This window comes from Columba livia, chromosome 2, assembly GCF_036013475.1.
Source record: "Columba livia isolate bColLiv1 breed racing homer chromosome 2, bColLiv1.pat.W.v2, whole genome shotgun sequence".
Lineage (NCBI taxonomy): Eukaryota > Metazoa > Chordata > Aves > Columbiformes > Columbidae > Columba > Columba livia.
In genome coordinates, this window is record NC_088603.1 from 32310000 (window position 1) to 32329873 (window position 19874).

Here is a 19874-nt window from a genome sequence, read left to right on the forward strand (position 1 = left end):
CTCAACTTTGCAAGGCCTTTCCGGAGTTCTTCACCATGAGTACAGCATTTGACTACACAAAGGCATTTAATATTTCCTCTAGGGTATTGATGATGCTGTTGAATAAAACTTGTCCCTATAGTAACAGTATAGTAGAGGATACTGAGAACTCTTCTGAGAAGTGACCACTAAGACTTCCTTTGCTTCCTGTCCTGAAGCCTCTTTCAGATCATAAAAGAACCTTTCTGTATCCTTTCCTCTTCTGCCCACTTTCGCATTAGCAGCTTTTCCCATGCACAAGGAAATTCTGCAAAACTTGAAAGTACATGCCAATTATTTATCGGCTAATACACACAGCGAGTAAACACTACTAAGCTAAGCAGTAATACACTAGGCACCAACAAGGCACCGACTGAGCCTCTCCTGTCCCACAAGGCACTAGTCACTGCCCCACTGATCCTTAATGCTGCTGATTTTAATATCTTACGAATCTCCGGGCGGGGGGGGGGGGGGAGGGCGGTGAAGGTGAAATTTTTTTGTTTGTTGGTTTGGTTTTGGTTTTTTTTATTTGTCTGTTTGTTGTGTTGTTTGATTTTGATTGGGGTTTTCTGTTGGTTTGGTTTGGTTTAATTTGGGGTTTTGTTGGTTTCATGTCGGCTTTTTCTTCCTTCCTTCCTTCCTTCCTTCCTTCTTTCCTTCCTTCCTTCCTTCCTTCCTTCCTTCCTTCCTTCCTTCCTTCCTTCCTTCCTTCCTTCCTTCCTTCCTTCCTTCCTTCCCTCCCTCCCTCCCTCCCTCCCTCCCTCCCTCTTCCTTGGTTTGGTTTGGTTTGGTTTGGTTTGGTTTGGTTTGGTTTGGTTTGGTTTGGTTTGGTTTGGTTTTCTTTGAAGGACTTACCCCTTTTCATGACAGGATTTTCCTCTTCAGTCCTTGAGCTCCTAATGGTTACTATCACAGAAATTACCATCTCATCCATTTGCTGTCTTTCTATTCCTATCTTGCATGTTTTCAGTTCATATGTCTTCTCCCACTTTTAACAACAATCTTCCTAGCAAAACTGAGCTAAGCTTACACAGTTTTGATGCACTAAACCTGTATCACAGACAGATGAACCACTGGGCTGAAGGTTACATTAGATCCAACTTTGTGGCAACTTAGTTTCTTCAGTAATCTTTGGTGTGGAACCTCATCAAAGGCCTTCAGAAACCCAGCATTTGGATGTCCAGCTCTTTATTCACATGCTTACCAGCGTATTCAGAGATGGGATGGGATGATGTGGTGATGTTGCCTTTTACAGAAACCATACTGACTCCTCTCCGAAGGTATATACTATTAATGTGCTCTGTGATGTTACTCTCTGTTACAGACAGTACCATCTTATCAGGGAAGGAAGACAGACTAACTGCTCTGCAGTTTCCAGGATCTCCTCAACAGCGTTGTTTCTAGATGACAAATACAGTAGCAATTTGCCAGTCTTTTGGCAGAGTAGCAGTTTGTAATGATAGATAGCACAACCTGGCCATCTGGCCTGAAACATCACAATTTATTTCCTTCAGTATTCATGCAGTTCTATTGGCATTTAGAATGTTTGTTTCATCAAATAATTCCTGCACATATACTTAATATTCTTCTGATCCACCTACTACAAAACTAAATATTAAGTATAGGCTTCTCTTCAGAGTGTTCAGCAGTTAGGTCTGATTCCAAAATTCATTGAGATTTTCTGTTATGGTCTCTGTTATGGCCTTATCATCCCCAAGTCCTTTGTTTTAAACCTTTGTTGGTATGTGATCCCACTGATTCCCTAGCCTTTTTTCTTTTTCTGGTGTAAAGAGATTTTGCTAACAGTTTCAACATCCTTTGAAAGAGCCTCTTCAGATTCTATTTTTTGCTCACATCATTTCCTGTTTACATTTGACCTGCCACATTTTATAGGCATCACTGTTTCCTTCAGCTAAAAAGATAACCAGTTCTTATGCACTGAACTTTTTTCCATGATAGCGTCCATGTCATTGAGGCACTCAGGTTTGGTGGGGATTTTTTTGGCAATTTTGATTTCCTCTTTAAATTTGCCACATTTTACCTGGCCTGCACACAGAGTATTGGTAAATCATGCTGAAGCATATGCCTACGATAAACAGAGAAAAAACATTTAGAATGATAGCATGTTTCTCGCAACACATGCTTTCATTAAATAGAGTTTATAGATGTTATAACGAAATATACAACCACAACATACTTATTTCTGAGTTCACAGGACATAATCTAGAGTACAAGTGTTTCCTCATATAAAAAGGAGTTAAAAAATAATAGTTAATCTTGAAGGCATATTCAATTTGTTTGATTTTCATCTAAGCAAATTTGCTGTTTACAGAAAATCTATATTGTTTTCTTCAGGCTGAAGACCATTTCTTTTTCTGTTGTTAGTGATAGTGCCCATAAGAAATGGAACTGCCATACACAAATACGTAAAAAACAAAACAAAAAAACCCAAACAAACAAAAAACCCCACACCACAATATATTAGAAAAAGTTTTCTAACTGTTTTTAATGATAAAATAGCCTTTCTTAAGCACTCCAAGGATACCAGGTATGGCAACATAGAATAAAGCCCTTTTTGGTTGTTTTATAAATATATTGATTATTTTGACACCACATGACTATGTAGTTTTTTCTTTCACACATGCATTCATTTTTTAACCTTTAAATGAAACGTCATGGAGATTGATTTTAAGTTACATATGCACAGCTCACAGCCTACTGGTGCTTGAGCTTAGTGAATGTATCTAGTGATATACTCCATGAGCCTCTAAACACATGCACAGGATATATGGTTATAACCACTACTATTCAGAATTTGGTGTTTAGTGGCCCCTTGATCTGTTACCCTAATTGCAAAGGTGATAATATTTTGGCCATGTCCAAACCGCTGAAATATATGATGTTCATTGTATCTGTTGGTGTCTTATTGTGTGGATGTGGTAAGTATACAAGTAACCAGCTGTTGAATCTTTCTTGTGTACTTCACTAATGACTTGCTTTATTCACGGAAAGCCATAACTGAGCCTCACTGGGGTGAGAGCTATCTCAAAAAACAGAGAAGAACTGAACTACTTCTATAAATCAGCTTTGTTTGATGAGAGAGGATGGTCAAAAAGTGTTTTCCACAGATCAAATGAGGAACTGGCAGAGGTTTTAATGTTTGTTTTATGACCTGATATATCATTTGTTATTTTTAAAATTCTGATAATGTCATTTACATGTAATGGTGGCAATACAAGAGTCTCAGTGACAAAATTTATCCCAGCTGTACTTGACTTCAGAGGAAAATTTGGAAATCTCATATTTAATATCTCAGCTCTCCAAGAGGCCAAGCTGTTGCTGCCCAGGTGACAAAGTCCTGAGTGGTCTCTAGGTACATTAAGCAGCTGCTTAAATTGGTCATGAAGGAGTAAATCCATGTAGCTGGGACCTGGACTGAAGTGTACAAACATGGAGAGTTTCTATCCCTCCCCAGCCTCCAGAATTATCCTAGTTCCTTTCAAAGCCATATCTTGCTGCCTGGACTGAAATTTTTGTAATCTTCATTGGAAGCACCTTTTACTGTCCCGTCTTTTGCCTAGGATACTCCCTAAATGGGCTGTTGTTCTGGCACACCACATACAACTGTGTGCTACTATACAAGGTTTTGTGAGATCTGTCTTCTCTCTCTGTCCAGACTGGATTCCATTAAAAAAATAAACCAATGTTGGAGATGAGTTAGTTGAAAATTAAACATGGTCCTCATGTGACCACACATAAATTCCATAATATATCTTACTATAAGTTTATACCTGAAATTATAATTAGTTCTACATGGCCAGAGAGACTTCAGAGAGACTTATGATGCACAGATGGAACATACTAGTACTGAACAGGAGAAAAAAAATCATGTCTTTTATGGGCAACTGATAACAATCTACAAGATACACTTATAACATGATTCCTCTACAAAACACGTGGTGGACTTGACAGTCATTTATCTTGCCACGCTTTTTAAAATCCCTATCTTGGGATACAGAAACTTGAAACATCCCCCATAAAGTAAAAATAAGGAAAAATACTCTTAAAAGCAGAGTCAGGAACTTTACCCTTTATTGGTGACCTTTAAAGACAGAACTAATAAGTGGTTCTGAAAGAGCAGCACTCAGGTGACCTCAGTGATCCTTTCTCTTAAATGTCACTTGACCAAAAAAAATCAAAGTGTATTTCTAGGTTAATGAAATAAGGTATGGCTGTAATAATATGTTCAGGTTAATATGTTGTTACAGAAATACGACACCATATTACAATCATTAAATACATGTCTGATTCCAGAAACCCTCTGTATTTCTAACTTAGAGGGAATCTCTTTTGTATACACATACCTTGGAGCAAAAGCTTCCATCCTGGAGGGCTTAAACACGACTTAAGTTCTTCCTCAACTGAAAAGTCTGATTTGTTTCTCAGATGGCCTGTTTTTAGCAACTGGTTTTAGAGTTGATATTAGACCTATATCATTTATACATTAACAGACTAAATATTCCCAGGTGAGTGAGAAAGAGACACTTGGACTTTTATGATATGCCAGCTACTTTGCTAATGATGATGAATTAATTTTTCGCATAACACCCAATGAGTCATTACTCCTTTTGTACCTAAATCCTTCAGAAACACACATAGATTTGTATTCATTTATTTTTCCATTTAACACTTTCTCATACAAATACTTTTCAACCAAAGAATTGCCAATAAGCTCTTTGATATTCATTATTTGCAGGTTGGATATGTGGATATAGCTACAACTAATGCTTATCCAGTTCAGTTTAGATTAAAAGTGCACTTTTAAAATGACTCTACAGTTTTCCTACTTTTTTATTTTGGGCCACAGAGCAAATTTTGTTCAGAGTACATTAGTTGGACTACTTATTTATGAAGCTAAATGCTACAAATCCATTAGCCTTGGAGGTGTTATCACTGAAAAAAATTTAGACACATTGGTGAGGGGTTGAGAGATGTCTTTTGTTTGGCAGGGATACCAGCAAGGTGCCTGCTTTAGCTAAAAAGAGAATCTTGTATTATTGGGAAAAATTGTTGGCTTGGATCACTTTTGTTTTAAGGGAATAAGTAGCCCCTCGAGTAAAAGATGTGATAAGAGACTAAATTTGGATCTCAAATTGCAGACAGCTGTTGAATAAGCCACAAGCAAAATGGCTTTGGCATTGTTAATTCTTGAAAACAGATACAAGTTGAACATTCAACATGCCTGACTTCAGCACCTAATTTTTCACTCCATCTCTGTTTTCTGGGAGCCCTTAAACAGAGCAACTTCAATTTTAAATTTACAGTGTCCTGCCAAGAATTGATTGAAAGAACATGGTTTACCAAAAACACTCTCTAGGTATATTTTTAAGAGTAGAAAATAACTTTAAAGTAGAATAGCTCTTATACCATTAATTACATTTTAATAACATTCTTTTGAGTGGTTTTGAAAACTAAAATCTTCGTAGTCTAAACAAATTATTTGCTGCTAAATTACTTATTTTCACTCTTGCTTATTAGACCTGTTTTGGTGCATTTCTGAATAGCAAAAGCTAAGATTTTAGAACCATACTACAAGACAAAACATAGGTGTTTGCAAATGAAATTATATTTTCATGTACATAGCTTTTTTTTCAGCTTAGATTTCTTGAATTACTGATAGAGCACAGGCTAAGAACTTAGCACCACCACCACCACCATCGGCTAATGACCTCTTATTTGGATTTTCATAATTCTTTTCTCTTTCCTCTTTTCTCCTATTGACCACAAATACCTGAACCATCCATGAGATTGAGTAGCTTCTTTCCTTTTCAAGTCCATCTCGATCAAATCTTTCCAGTGTCCTTCTGACAGAAGGCAGTTCAGCATGCAGGGAATTTACTCTAGGATCTGGGGGTTCTACTCATTACTCTGCCCCAGGTGGCCATTGGACAAATTACTTGATCCTGATACGTGAAATGAGGACAGTGACACTTTTTGCGCAGCAGTGTACATGCAGACAGCAAAGATGTTCAAGGACAGCTTCCTTCCCAAACTCAACTTAGACTACTTCACCCAACATTATGCTCATGGACAGCTGGTAGTCACCAGCAGGAGTAGATAAACCACACTGCAGAAGCCAAGATCCAGTATAATCAATGTTTTTGGAAGATCAAAATATTTTCCAAACCATAAAAAAGCATGAATTTAAATGGTACATAAGACGTATTTTTTTAGGACAGATTCAGGCAGCGGACCAGCAGTGTTATCCTCTGAGGAAGCTCCTTTCAGAACAAGTATCTCTGTGACTAACACCTCTGACAGTGGTTTTACAAAAGGAGACAGATGTGGCCAGATGCCTTTTCCAAGCGAAACCCACTGAGGAGCAGGAAGGCTTATCTCCTACAGTTGTGCCCACTTGACTCCTTCTTGTCAATGAATCCCTTTCCCTTATTAAACCTGTTTTGGCTTTCAGGGGATTTGACCTTTCTAAATTATACACAGAGCTCTTGTGTAACAGCCCTTATATCAGTGTGTTTACCATCTGTTCTCCCTTTTCAAATGCAGACATGTGTTACTGTTTATCCACTATGTGTCACCAGTTTACTACAACAAATTCAGTCAAGTGGAAATCAGGTCAAGGTGAAATTTATTTCAGGCACTTTTGTTCCACTTCGTTTTATGGTTTGCCACATGCTAATCATATGAATTCTGAACGAGGATCAAAAAATAAATAAAATTATACTCTGGCTTCTGACTGACATTTTCAATGGATTGTTTCATTCACCTTTTGGAAAACCTCATACTGCACTTGGCTTCTCTGAAAAACATAGCTGCTAGAAATTTTTAGCAGATTGTTGGACAATATGGAGGGCAAAAGCTGAACCCTTCATGCAAAGCCAAAAAAAAAGAAGGTACGTTCTTTGTATTTTAATGCTATACAGTGAGGAATGAAGCAGTTTACTTCCCCTCCTTTCCCCATGTGTACTGAATGGGAGGGACGGGATGCAAAATCCTGCAAAAAAATGTCCACACCCATCACGTAGAAACTTGTTGCTACCCTAAAGATAAAAAAAAAAATCCTCTGATTCCATGGAAATAAGTCCACTTTTTGACTTTGTGTTATTGAACAAGAAAATATTATTAACTAGAATGTTATTAACTAGAGTTCTGTGAGAATGAGGCATGAAGATGGGTTCAGAAGTGAGATGACTTCAGAGGATGTGTAAGAGAGGATGCCTGTTACCCTGGACCTCCGTGACCACTGCCAGTGGGAGGAGGTATGGTGGGTGTATTCAGTCCTTCAGCCCTCAGAGAATACTCCAGAACAATTACTTGGATTGTGGAAACTGGCCTTAGCTGTGGAAATTTCATGAACTTCTTTCCCCACAAAAAGCAGTTTTGCAGACCTCAAAGTACATACCAGAGCTATTACTGCTGTAGTTGTGCAAAGAATCCCTTCCTCCTTATATAAACATAAATTACTTGTTTCTGTAGACCCTTGAGAAAGTTTAAATCTAGACAAGCTTTAAGAGAGTGAGCACACTTTCCTTATAACATGCGGCTCTTTCACATGATAATACTTATTACCATTTCAGATGTGTTTCATGGAATTTCATTAACAATCGTTCTAGTCTGCAGATCAAAGAGTTTTTAGCAGATAACAGTAAATGACATCAACCCAAATAACAGCAAATGGAGTTCTGAGCCCCTGAGACAGCTGCACTTTCCTCTCTCCTCTTCTCCCCCACTTCTCCGCAAGCAGATTGATCTATCGTAAGACTTAGCAAAGATTCGTTTCTCTGAGCAATTGTATAGACACATGTTAGATCAGGGTAGAAAACCAATTATGGTTATAAGAAGGTTTATAAACTTAATGGGATAAAATGTAAATCATTTAGAAATATGGGTTAATAACTTTTATCCATATTGCAAAAAGACTTGCAGTTTTGCTGACTTGTACCTTCACAAATGCTGAATATTTCCACAGAGTTGTGTCCTCCTTCTTATGGATGTGACTCGAGTTAGGGATCATATGTTACCAGTTTTTGAGAAACTGATACAAATGCACAAATAATTAAACATTATAACACAGTAGAGTTATTTTACTTGTGACTAAATATTTATCTTCCAGTAATCTGGAAGATAATCAGATAACATGAAGCTCCTTTGAGCGATGTAATGTAAAATATACAAAGGAATTGTTGGTCCTGGCCCATATGAACATATGATCTATCTTTACCTGATGGGGCCATTGTAATCCAACTGGGGAATGGAGGGTGCAGGCTGCATATATGTGATACTTCCACTTCAAACAAGCAATAGAAATCTTGAAGTCAGCTGCTGGTCCCACAGGAGTCCTAGTGCCATCAGTGGACACAAGGTCTCTTACACGGTAATGCAGAACGACAGCCTATACATCCTCTTTTTTTTTCCTAATTTCCTAACCAGACCATCCAGATCTCCAGCTACAGACATGTCTTCTGTGTGGTCACAGATCTACTGTCAAGGAGCCTCAAAAAGAAATTTCAGGGATGAGACTTCATTGCAAGCCTTTTCTGCTTCAACCTGTGCTAACACATTCCAGCCTGTGGGCTTGTCTTCAGAGAAATGCTGCCTGTCACAGTACTATTTTTAGTACCATTAAGTTGAGAATTTAAATATTTATTTCTTTTCTCTAGGCCTGATACAACTCTTACTAGATAAGTTTTCTTTTATCAGGGGAGAACGGAGTAGGAGCTTTAAAACATGTTAAACACATTTTAAGATACTCAGCTTTGTTATAAGTTAAATTATGTTTGATGAAGATCTGCATTTTTATAACTAGAAATTAACAGAATGTGTGGAAGAGTTCTTACAGAACTGTGAGATTACTTCAGATTTCTGCAATTTTTTAAATCAGAATAGAGAAATATCTCTGAGCCCACCACCAGCCCAGGTTGTTCAGAGCAACTGTGAGAACTGCAGTAGCTCAGTGCAGTATGGACGTTTAGGTCACAGCTCCATGTTAGGTTGTTGAGGTGGGAACCCAATGCTCCTTGAGGCTCTAGTATTATAGCAAAGAAACATAAAACAGACCCAAAATCAAAGCACAAGAAAATATGTATTTCTGTCACTTCCTTATCTAAGCTGGATTCCTAGACTGCCTTCATACGTGGAATAGAGCTGTAAAATGAAAGAGTGCTATTAAATATTTGACCTTTGGAACCTGGCACCAGTCTCACAGCTCAGTACAAAGGCTCACCTTCCTCTCCCGCACTCTGCTCTGCAGGTCTGAGATCAGCATCCCTCAACTCTGATCATGACTGCTGTAAACCTTGGATCTGTTGACACCCAAAGGGCCCCACAATTTATCACCTACCAGGTACCTGACAGAAGAGCTACTTGCAGTAGAGTCTGTCTTTGTAATATTCAAACCTTGTGTCTGTAGTACTGTGGGTAATTCTCAGCTCCCTCATTAAATCCTTTCTTAAGGATTTACAGATTAGTAAACATTTTCCTAATGAATATTTCACAAATATTAGAAAACCTAAACAGACATCTTAAAATGTAGATGTATTTGAAAAAGTTTCTGCATTTCTGTGTACTCAATTTTTGCAGAAGAGTTACAATCACAACTTAATAAAGATTCTTTTTGGCTCAGCTCCAGAAAGCTAACGTTGTTCCCCTTTAAATGTCAAGAAAAAACAATAACTTTAGACTATGAGCATGATAACAATAATAATAGAAAAAAATTATTTAAATGTCCCAAAAGACTGTTTATAGAAAATTGCATGGTCTCTTACACAATAAATGTCCTTAGGGTTTGTACAAAACAGTTCACTGTCCAAAAAGTATTTTATTATTCATATGAATAGAAAGGTTAAAATTATCTATCCCATAGAAATATTAGACAAGTGCCTGTGTTACATCCATGGTAATGTGGGTAATGCTGAAAACTAATAAAGCTCAAGAAACAAATATCATAAAGGACTGCCAGAATAATTTAACTTAACTTGTGCATTATTATGTCATATGATATGGAAGGGCCTTATACAAACCTTGTCATATATAGGGTGACTCATAATAGTTCAGTTATTTTCAGTAAGTTTCAGAATTGATTATTTCACTGCATACACACCCATTTATTAAAAATGTATTGCATTACTCTTTTTCAGATAATATTTGTGTACAATATAAAACATATAATACATTATATGAAACATGAACAAAATACCTAATGTGGAACTTGATTTTTTTTATGAAATATAATCATATTCTGGAAAAAAGTTTCAATCATCTTCTAGTCTGTTTTCCACTTTTCACCTAACACTGCTGGAATTCTAAGGTGATAATTCATCATCTTTTTCTTGTTTTCCCTTCAATGCCACCTCATATCACATTTCTGCATGACAGGAAAAAACTAACTTCAATTACAAGAGAAAAAATTGTTGTGCATTGAATAAATTCATTCTACATATGAATTTAGCCTGCTGTTCATCACTAGAAAGAGATATTAATTACAATAATTTTATTTAAGGCAGCACAGTCATATCTGGAAGGATTTGGTGAAATATATTGGCACCATGACTTGGACATTTCACATTTAATATGATCCATTACTGTTATCACCTATGTATGTCAGCTATAGTTTTTTCACCTTCATTGACAGATTTCTCCTCCTATGGCTGAATATTCTCATAATGATGTGAATCCTTTTTTTTTTTTTTTTCCTTCTTCCCAAATTATCTGTGTAATCAATCCAAAGAATGTGTTTTCACTTTTCTGTCTACAAAGTGTGAAGGCATTTGTTGCGTACCCTGAGAATGTGACCTTGGAACAACAGTAAAACCCACCTAATCAAGAATTTCCTATAAGAAAATTTACTCAGTCATGTCTCTGCACCAGGCCTGGACAGACGGTGGTCAAAACCAATATGTTCCTTTCCACATGCTTCATGCACCTTCAGCTTGGATGGTTTGTAAGTCAGAAGAAATGCAGCAGAGACAGTGCTCCCCAACTAGGGTGTGGAGTTTGCCAACACGCATCTGGTGTCCCCATCCCAACTCAGAGTCCCTGTTTGATCCTGGGCCAGCTGCTTGGAACACATAATACACCTGCAGGTCACCACACAACTCAGCAGAGATGTTACCTGGGATCCTGGATGCGGTACAGCTGTGCTGGCGGCAGTGTCAGAGCTCTCCTCTTTGTACATCCCTCGGGATCCCCGTGTGCCGTCTCCATGCACCATGTGCTCCCTCACAGGTGTCCTGATTTCCTCATCCGCACTTAGAGGCAGCAATTCCCAACTGCAACAAAACAGAAGTGCATTAAGATTGATGAACTCTCATGCCGTGGCAGTGGAAGCCCAAAGGATAGCTAAGGTAACATATGCACAGTGTTACAGTATTATTTTTGCAAAATAAGGAAATGAGTGACATAAAACTTAATATTGAAAGAGCAAGTTCAAGTATAGTTGATTTAAACAGCAGCTCCGAACTTTTTTATTATTACTTTTACCAGAATATTCTGTTATATGTTTCAGAAAAAGTTCATCCTGCTTGTAAGAGGAAAGAGAAGGGGAAAAATAAGGAAAACAAAAACTTCCGAAAGGCCCAGAAACAATAAAAAAACTAAGAAGCAAGCAGTACATCAAAATAGTAAAAATGGTAACATAATGAAAATGTCTGTAACTATGGAGATAATATACTTTGAAGCAACCTGCTTATAACAAAGTTTCACTTACTGGATTACTTCAAGTATTTAGTAACTTGTAGCATTGCCAAAGCTCAGACGAAACTATAGTTATTTTCCCTGTCAAAGTCTATTCAGCTGTGCAATGTCAAGCCACCAGAAGTGTTCTTTATAGCATCCGTATGAGAAAACCACATTTCTTTTTTGTAGAGTAACAGTTTTCTTTTTGTTAGCATGCTATGAATGTATTCAGAGATCAAAAAGCTGTTATTTAAAACAAAATGTTAGAATGGTTCAAATTAAAAATAAATTATATTCATTTGTTTAACTGGGAAGACAGTGAGCAATCTAGCTGTGTGATTGTAAATAACACAGACTAATAACATAGCAAACGAACTTATGAAATATAGGTGTATTTCTCACTACTTATTTTTAAAGTACCCATTAATAGTAATCTTCCAGCTTTCAGAATGTCCCAAAGCCACTCACACATTTTGATAAACTGATCACAAAATAATATCATCTTCAAGTTTTGCTGCTTAAATGTGAAAGCATCATCTACTTACATGGTCAGGTCACCTTGTGAAAAGAAATACCTTATCTGACTTCCAGAACGCAAAAGAGAATTTGCACGTAAAGAACATGAAGTATTAAGTTCTTTTTGTCATTATATCTGATTTTTTAGTCTTCAATGTAGTAGTTCATTAAGATGCCTTGGAAAGTATCTTTAAGCCTCCTGTTGCACCTGGTAGTTCATCTCAAAATTAAAATATTTTATTAATGCAACCAATAAAATTAAAAGACTGTGTAATTTAAGGTGTTTCTTGAGAGATTTGACTGAAGGCAGATGAAGCCTTTTGAAAATATGATCTGTTGTTCAACAAGCCATTGAATTTATACAGTTCTCTTGCTTGGTAATTTGGACAAATAGTTCCCTGTTCGCTTAAGAACAGAGTCTGTATTTCCTCTGACATATTAGAAAGCATTAGCTTGCATTTATGCATTCATAATGCCACGCTGACAAAACTGGGCTGAACTGTGAAAAAAATATATGTTCGGTCCTGATCCTGAGTACTTTTTTTGATCTCATTTATTTTGTCCACAATTGATGGACAAATGTGTGCACAGTCTTCACAGATTCATTTTGACATTCCGATGCAGAGCTCTGGACCTTTAACTATGAGTAAAAATTAAGAGAGGATTGTCACTCTGTTTATGTATGTAAGTATAAAATACTTTCTAAGAAAACCATGCCTGCAAGACATCCAGACAAAATATTTGCTTTAATGACATTCATATAATTATTAAACACTTTCATGCTTTAATGTCAGCCATTGCTCAGCCTATCTGTCATTTCTACAGAAATTCCACATGCAGTGGAATTTATGGTTTGTTCAACCATAATTAACACTTTTGTTGTACACAATGTCTTGCACAATAAAAAATTATTGAGAGTGAGGTCTACAGAGGAAAAAAGGGACAGAAAACTGCTTCAGAGGCTGCAGGCAGGGGAGTGGAAGCACTGCAGAAGTAAGGAAAGCTAGAGAAAGTTGCTACTGAAAGGTAAAAAACAACAGGGAACAGTCTGTGTGATGCCACATGGAAACCAGAGGAAGAAGGCATCAAGAAAAAGTTAACAGAAGCCTTTACAGGAAACACATGGCTTGTAGGGAAAGCAAGACACTGAAGGAATGCAAAGAACTGGTGAAGAAGCTATAACAGCTGATATGACAGAAGTAGCTGGAAACTGGCAAAAGAGAAGGTGGTGCCACTGGATTTTCTTCAGATAAACATGCAGCAAAAAACCCTATAAATATCAGGATTTTAGGTAGAAAATCTGGCAAAATTTTTACTACCTTCATATGTAATGAAGTTGATGAATTATATTGGTATTCATTATTCACTAGCTATTCATTAGGTTTTGTCAAATTTGTGAAAAAAACAAATACTCCTCAGATACCTGGATTTACAACAAACCTGCTTCTGCACTGATGCTAAATATTCCCTGCACAGTTCTAAAGGACTGTTTCTTAAAAGTCTTTTCTAACTGAATTCAGTAAATAAACTCACATCAACTTTAATGTGTTGCATCTTTTTTTTTTTTCCAATTAGGATATATATATATAAATTCTCTTTCCACTTCATCTTCTGGAATACATTTATTTTTAAAATGTGTTTTTGGAAGACTATTTTAAACACATGAACAGCCTATTAGCTTTTTCATCTTACTGGGTTATTACCACAGAATTAGCAATAGCAGAACCAGCTATTGCATATTCAGTATGCAGCACAGACTTCTGCTTAGCCCTGAGGGAACGCAATCCAGCAAGGAAGGAAAAATATTCCTCTTTTCTTTTTCCACAGGGTTGTTTTCATTTCCTCCTGCCTTCCACTGGAAGACATCAGACTTCCCCAAGAGAGGCCAGCTTCAGAGTTTGAAAGCCAAATGACCTAGAACAGAGAGACCTGTGGCATTCTTTTTTTTTTTTTTTAATATATCTATTCAATATTGCCTACATGTAAAAGCTACATAGAGGAATGAAGGGCAAATGTTTGTTAATTATTCCACCTAATTGCAGGCAGAAACTACCCTGTAAGATTGTATTTATTTTATTGTATATGAAGACTTGTGCAAATGAATTAATGCAGGTAGACAGGAAACAAAGGCAACCAGCAGGTCAGAAGTGCAGTAGATTTGCCATCCCTGTCTGCATAGCTTGTCCTCAGCACAGAAGACAGGGAACTGTGCATGGAAATTATAGGAAGCAGCCAGCCCTCGAGTGTGATTATAAAATAGCACTCTAAATGTTATAACTAAACTTTCAAGTGTTTGAAGTAAATGTTTAGAATAGTTCTCGTTTTCTTTCACGATATTTTGAAATTCTAGAATGCTATGTAACATAAGTTTACTTCTGTATCCCTGTCTTATGAAAGGTCATATTAGCAGCACAGGATTACTTGAGTAGTACAGTAAATGAAATTATCACAAAGGTTTTTTTACATATGCTGTTTTTATAATTTCAGAAAGCAGATGTTAAATCCCAAAACTTTAACAAAGGCAATGCCATGGTCAGGAACAGAAATGCAAGTGCTCCTTGTGAGCAAGAATTTAAGCTATTGTGCTCTGGGATCACAATTTCCTTAACATTTGCTTCATAGAAAATAATTATTTCACAGCTTCTGCCTTCAGAGCTTGCTATGGAGAACAGAATTTATCCTACGTAACTTTCAGTGTTTAAAAATTAGCTTTTAGTAAAAGTCACTGTCTTAATTAATAAAGAGCTCCTTACCCCCGAAGGCTTCATCTCAAGCTAGGAGTCACTACTTCCAGAAGCAATGTTGTCTGCTCTTTTCCTCCAGTGAGCACCAAGGCAGGACACCTAGAAGTGTAGCTCAGGCTCCCTATCCAACTTCTTGGCACCCTGAGTGAGGTGAAACAAATCCCCTAATTTCATTCAATGAAATGGCATTAAACATCTCTCTGTCTTATTTTATATTAGGCCTCATGTCAGCAGACATTAAAGGATGTAACGGAGCATGTGACTTCCCTGTGGCTACTCATCTTTACAGCAGTGAATGGATTAGTACTATTTGCAAGGGCTTGGACTTTGATAAAGTCTGGGAAAATAACTATGGCTACAATTTTGAAAAGCAGCGAAATGGTTCTGAAATCTGGCCAGAACAAGGCAATTTGACTTCTAGCTTCTAGTAAACAAGCTTGCTTGTTTTTTTCCCTCAGAAGAAAATATCACCTTGAGCAAAAAGATTCAGAGGTTGTCTATGTACAACTAGAAGGAAGAGACACATAATTTAGAAACAGTCTGTCACATACAGTCATTTCCCCTATGCCCATGCTTTTTCAAATTGATAAGAGCAAAGGTTATATAGCAAAAGATTAAAGGTATTTCCTCTCTAAACAGGACAAGTTATACTTCAATTTTAGAAGACTTTGACCTTCCTTAAACTAAGTATGACTTCTGCTAATGATCTGAATTTTTTTCCCATAAAGTAGTTTAAAGTTTATCCATTTCTCACACCTCATTTTTTGTGTGGGAAAGATAGTTAGACTTCAAGAGAAATTAAAGGCATTTTTGACAAGCCAGGGTAGTTAATTATAGTTACAATACTGCAAGCCAGCATTTTCCATTTTACATGCAAAGCCATGAGTAATTTGCCCAACACACTTTGATATTTCTTCAGACTATTAATTGTCAGCTGACCAATCTGGATTTCTCTGTATGTAGGGTTTCTTTTTTAAAGTACTTTCAAAATAACTTATGACAAAATTTATCCTCAGAGTTATTTGGGTTCTCTTCCTTCTGAGCTTGTTCTACAAAATTTATTTCAGCAGGGAAGCAGCATACATTTGGAAATAGAGTATTATACACATCATGAAGGAAAAAAGGTCTGGATGGAAGACTTCATGGAGCTGAAGAGCAGTGATGACTTAAAAGAATGGAACTAGGAAATAATCAGTGCACCATAAAAACTTAGTGAATTGCTACTAACATTCACAAAATCTTCATTCACAAAGTCTTCAGGGTGTTTTTAGTGAACAATTAACACACATTCAATTAGACATAAACTGCAATTATAAGATATCATAAAAATCCAAGCAACAAAATATAGTAATTGCTTGTATTTATGAAAGTATTTCTGAATTACCTAGGATATCTTGAACTAATAATCAGTCAACAAACAACAGAGATTTTGGGCAAATAAGTTTAATTTTAAAATTGCTACCCTTTTAAACACCAATCAAATGGACTGAAAGGGAAGAATGCTGCAGAGCAAAATATTAGTATTCATTTTACCTTGAGAGTTATGCTAAACTATACCTTGTGGGCCGTTAAGCCAGCCTGTATGTCTCTGCAATCAAGGGTTAGTTGGCCCACAAACACAGAAAACTAGATTGCATAAGGCTGGGAAGTTATGAGGATAAGCAATCCATAAGAAACTGCTCCCTAAAGTACACTACAAGGAATGAGGATGTTGGCAAGCTGACAAAATTAAATCTACAATTTGACTATTCCTGAAATATTACACAGAAAGCATCCAAATTAGGTGCATTTTCTGCATTCTCTAACTTACAACAAAATAAAATTCATCAGAAAATTCTCCAGCGCTGGTTCTTCTCCCACTATTATGTGTGGCTGTGCAATCCAAAATGAAGTGTTTTACAAAGATAGTAATGTGCATCTTTATAGTATAATCCATGATATATGTGTATACGGACATGTATTTGTATATTGTAGATACATATATCACAAACAAAGCTGTCTATAATTATTGAAAAAGATCAGTGATTCCTTTGCCATAAATACATGGATGTTTGCTTTTAACCCACTTTAGTAGCAGCTGTTTGTCACTTAAAAACTCTTCTGGCAACAGAACCCAGACTGGCCTGAAATCCTCTTTCTGCTAAGAGAAGCATGATCACCTCTTCTAGCCAGGCAAAGCTGAAATCCCAAAACATCACAGGGACTCTCTGGAGACTCAACTATTCAAGAGTGACTCACCTCTTTTGAGAAAGAGAAGGAAGATGAGGACCTTTGTGGAAGATGTCACAGGGGAGGCAAAGGAGGCTGCTAGTTTGAATACTCAGTGCAGGGCACTGGGGCCCTAAGCTACATATGAGGCTTGTGCCACACCACTGCTATTATTGTGTGGGGAAGGGTGGAGGGACAGATTTCTTTCTGGAAACGCTGCTGAGTCTGTCTATTTATCCATCCTCCCACTGGCTGTTGACCTGGCTGGCTCTGCTTGCCCATTACCAGCCTCAGGCTGGAAAAACATCACCTTGGCACCCATATCAACTAATGTACCCGTGGTCATGAAGCACAATTTACACCCAAACCTATCTGATCTTGATGCAAGGAAGACCTAGGCAGATGAAAAAAAGTGTCTCTTATCAGTGGCAACATTAGTCAATCAAAGTAAACGTCATCTCTTCAAATACCTTTCTGGCTAACATTCTGACTTCAAGGTAGTAGAATTCGAGGTTTTCAGCCTCAGGAACTGTCTTCTCCAATGCACATTGTGTATGTTGCTCACTTCACTGAGTTTTGGACAGATTTCCAGAAAATTCTTTCTTGCCCTGAAGACTTTCTTTTCATGTCTTGCACCAGCCTCTTGGAAGCTTATGTCTCAGGCTGAGGGGAAAACAGAATTTTCCTTTATTCATCTGGGGACCACCTGGCAGTGCATGCATTTAGTTGAATCTTCTGTATATGCTTCATAGTGAGAGGTGCTTTTAATTCTTTCACCTAAAGACACCTTAAAATTAATATCCCACTGGAATTATTTTGATGAGCAGATATGATGTTACCCTATCAATGACGGAATAGAAGTCCCGGGCTTTTATTTTGGATTCCATGAAGCGAAGTGGCTGAAGTTTAAACCATAAGTGTAAACTTTAGGTAAACCATCCCAGATAACTCCATGGTATGACAGTGGAAAATCCCACAATTTGCCAGGAGGGCAATTTGGAATTTACCTGACATATGTCTATCAAATTTGTACTACTAAGCAAGCCAGAAAAGTAGAAGTTAATCTTCCTGACAACGGAACCACGGTATGGTAGAAACCAAGATAATTGATAGACCTCATCTTTATAAGATGAACACTATGTTTGATATGGACTGCTCTGCTTGAACCTTGACACAAAGGTGTCCTTCTAGACAGGTTGTTTCAGATTTTTCTAAACTATGTTAATGATATTATTCCACAAGGACTTTTATTAAAAAAAAAAATAAAAAAAAATAAAATTCATTAGCTTTTAGTGAGCTGTTGGAGTCCATTGGCAAAGGAGAGCACAGGTGGAAGCACAGAGAGGGAGCACAAAGTCTGTACATAAAGAGGGGTAGAGTGGCTCAGCTGGTCTAAATCAGTCTAACTGACTTCTTAGAAGGATTTCAGTTTACACCAGCTAAGGACACAGCTCTAATATGAAGAAGGGAAAAAAAAAGGGGGTGAGAGGAAGTGTCACCTTCAGAAATTAAGATAAGGATACAGTAAATTTCACTCCTAGAAGTAATATGTACAACCACATTTAGCTTTTGGACTTCGATGGGATTACTCACTAATCTTTAAATGAGCAGATCGGAGCTAGTACATTTCAGATTAATAATTTCCATGATGCTTCCCAGGGTCAGTCTTCAGGGCTACACAGTTAAACATTCCCAAAGCTACATAAATGAATGAACTCAGAAAATAAAATCTGTTCTCTGGCTAATATAAATAAGAGAGGTAAAACCACATGTCACATATGGGGACAGAAGTGTAAGGAAACAATTAAAGATTTAAGAAGAATTTTAAGTATGCAAAGTACTAATTCTTCCAGGGACTGTCTTCCAAGGACAACTCAAGGAAGCAAAATAAATGTTATTTCCTTGCCCTGAAGCACAGAAAAAATATTAAGGAAAGAGGCAGTCATTGAATTAACAAAAATTTTCAGGATTACTGTTTTGTTTTTTTTTTTTTTTTCCTGCCAGATAGGTCATTGAAATTCATTATTGATCATGACAAAGATGTAATTTTTAAACAGTGATGCCCTAGATTTCACTCTCTTGACGTTTGATTTGCAACACATTTTTCTATGTTTTCTTTGAAAAAAGCAGTTTAAACAAGCACTTTAGCTTTTAACATTTCATCTGACTTATGAACAGCAATGAATTTACATAAGCAAGACCCAAGAAATCTTACTTTGAAATATCATTTGGAAAACTTCTGTTTTTTCCTTTCATGAACCTGGGCCTTCATTAAGTTCCTAGTCACACTGATGAACATCCCAAGTTGCTCAAAAAAATCCAACCCGTTTAAGGGTGTGAAAGCATCAGAGGAAAAAGCCACAGGATAAGTGTTCTATGAACAGCATGTGCTAATGGCACATGGTTAAGCTAGTCACCAGGAGACTTGCACCGATCTACTCACAGCTTTTCAGGACACTCAGTTTAGAAGACCAAGTACAATGACTGAGTCCTTATGACAGAAATGCATGGGATGGGATGGGATGGGATGGGATGGGATGGGATGGGATGGGATGGGATGGGATGGGATGGGATGGGATGGGATGGGATGGGATGGGATGGGATGGGATGGGATGGGATGGGGAGGCTCAGAAAAAGCATAGCTTAATGCAAGAGACGGCTGCCAATTAAAGGGGAAGTCAATGGATGCAAGAAGGA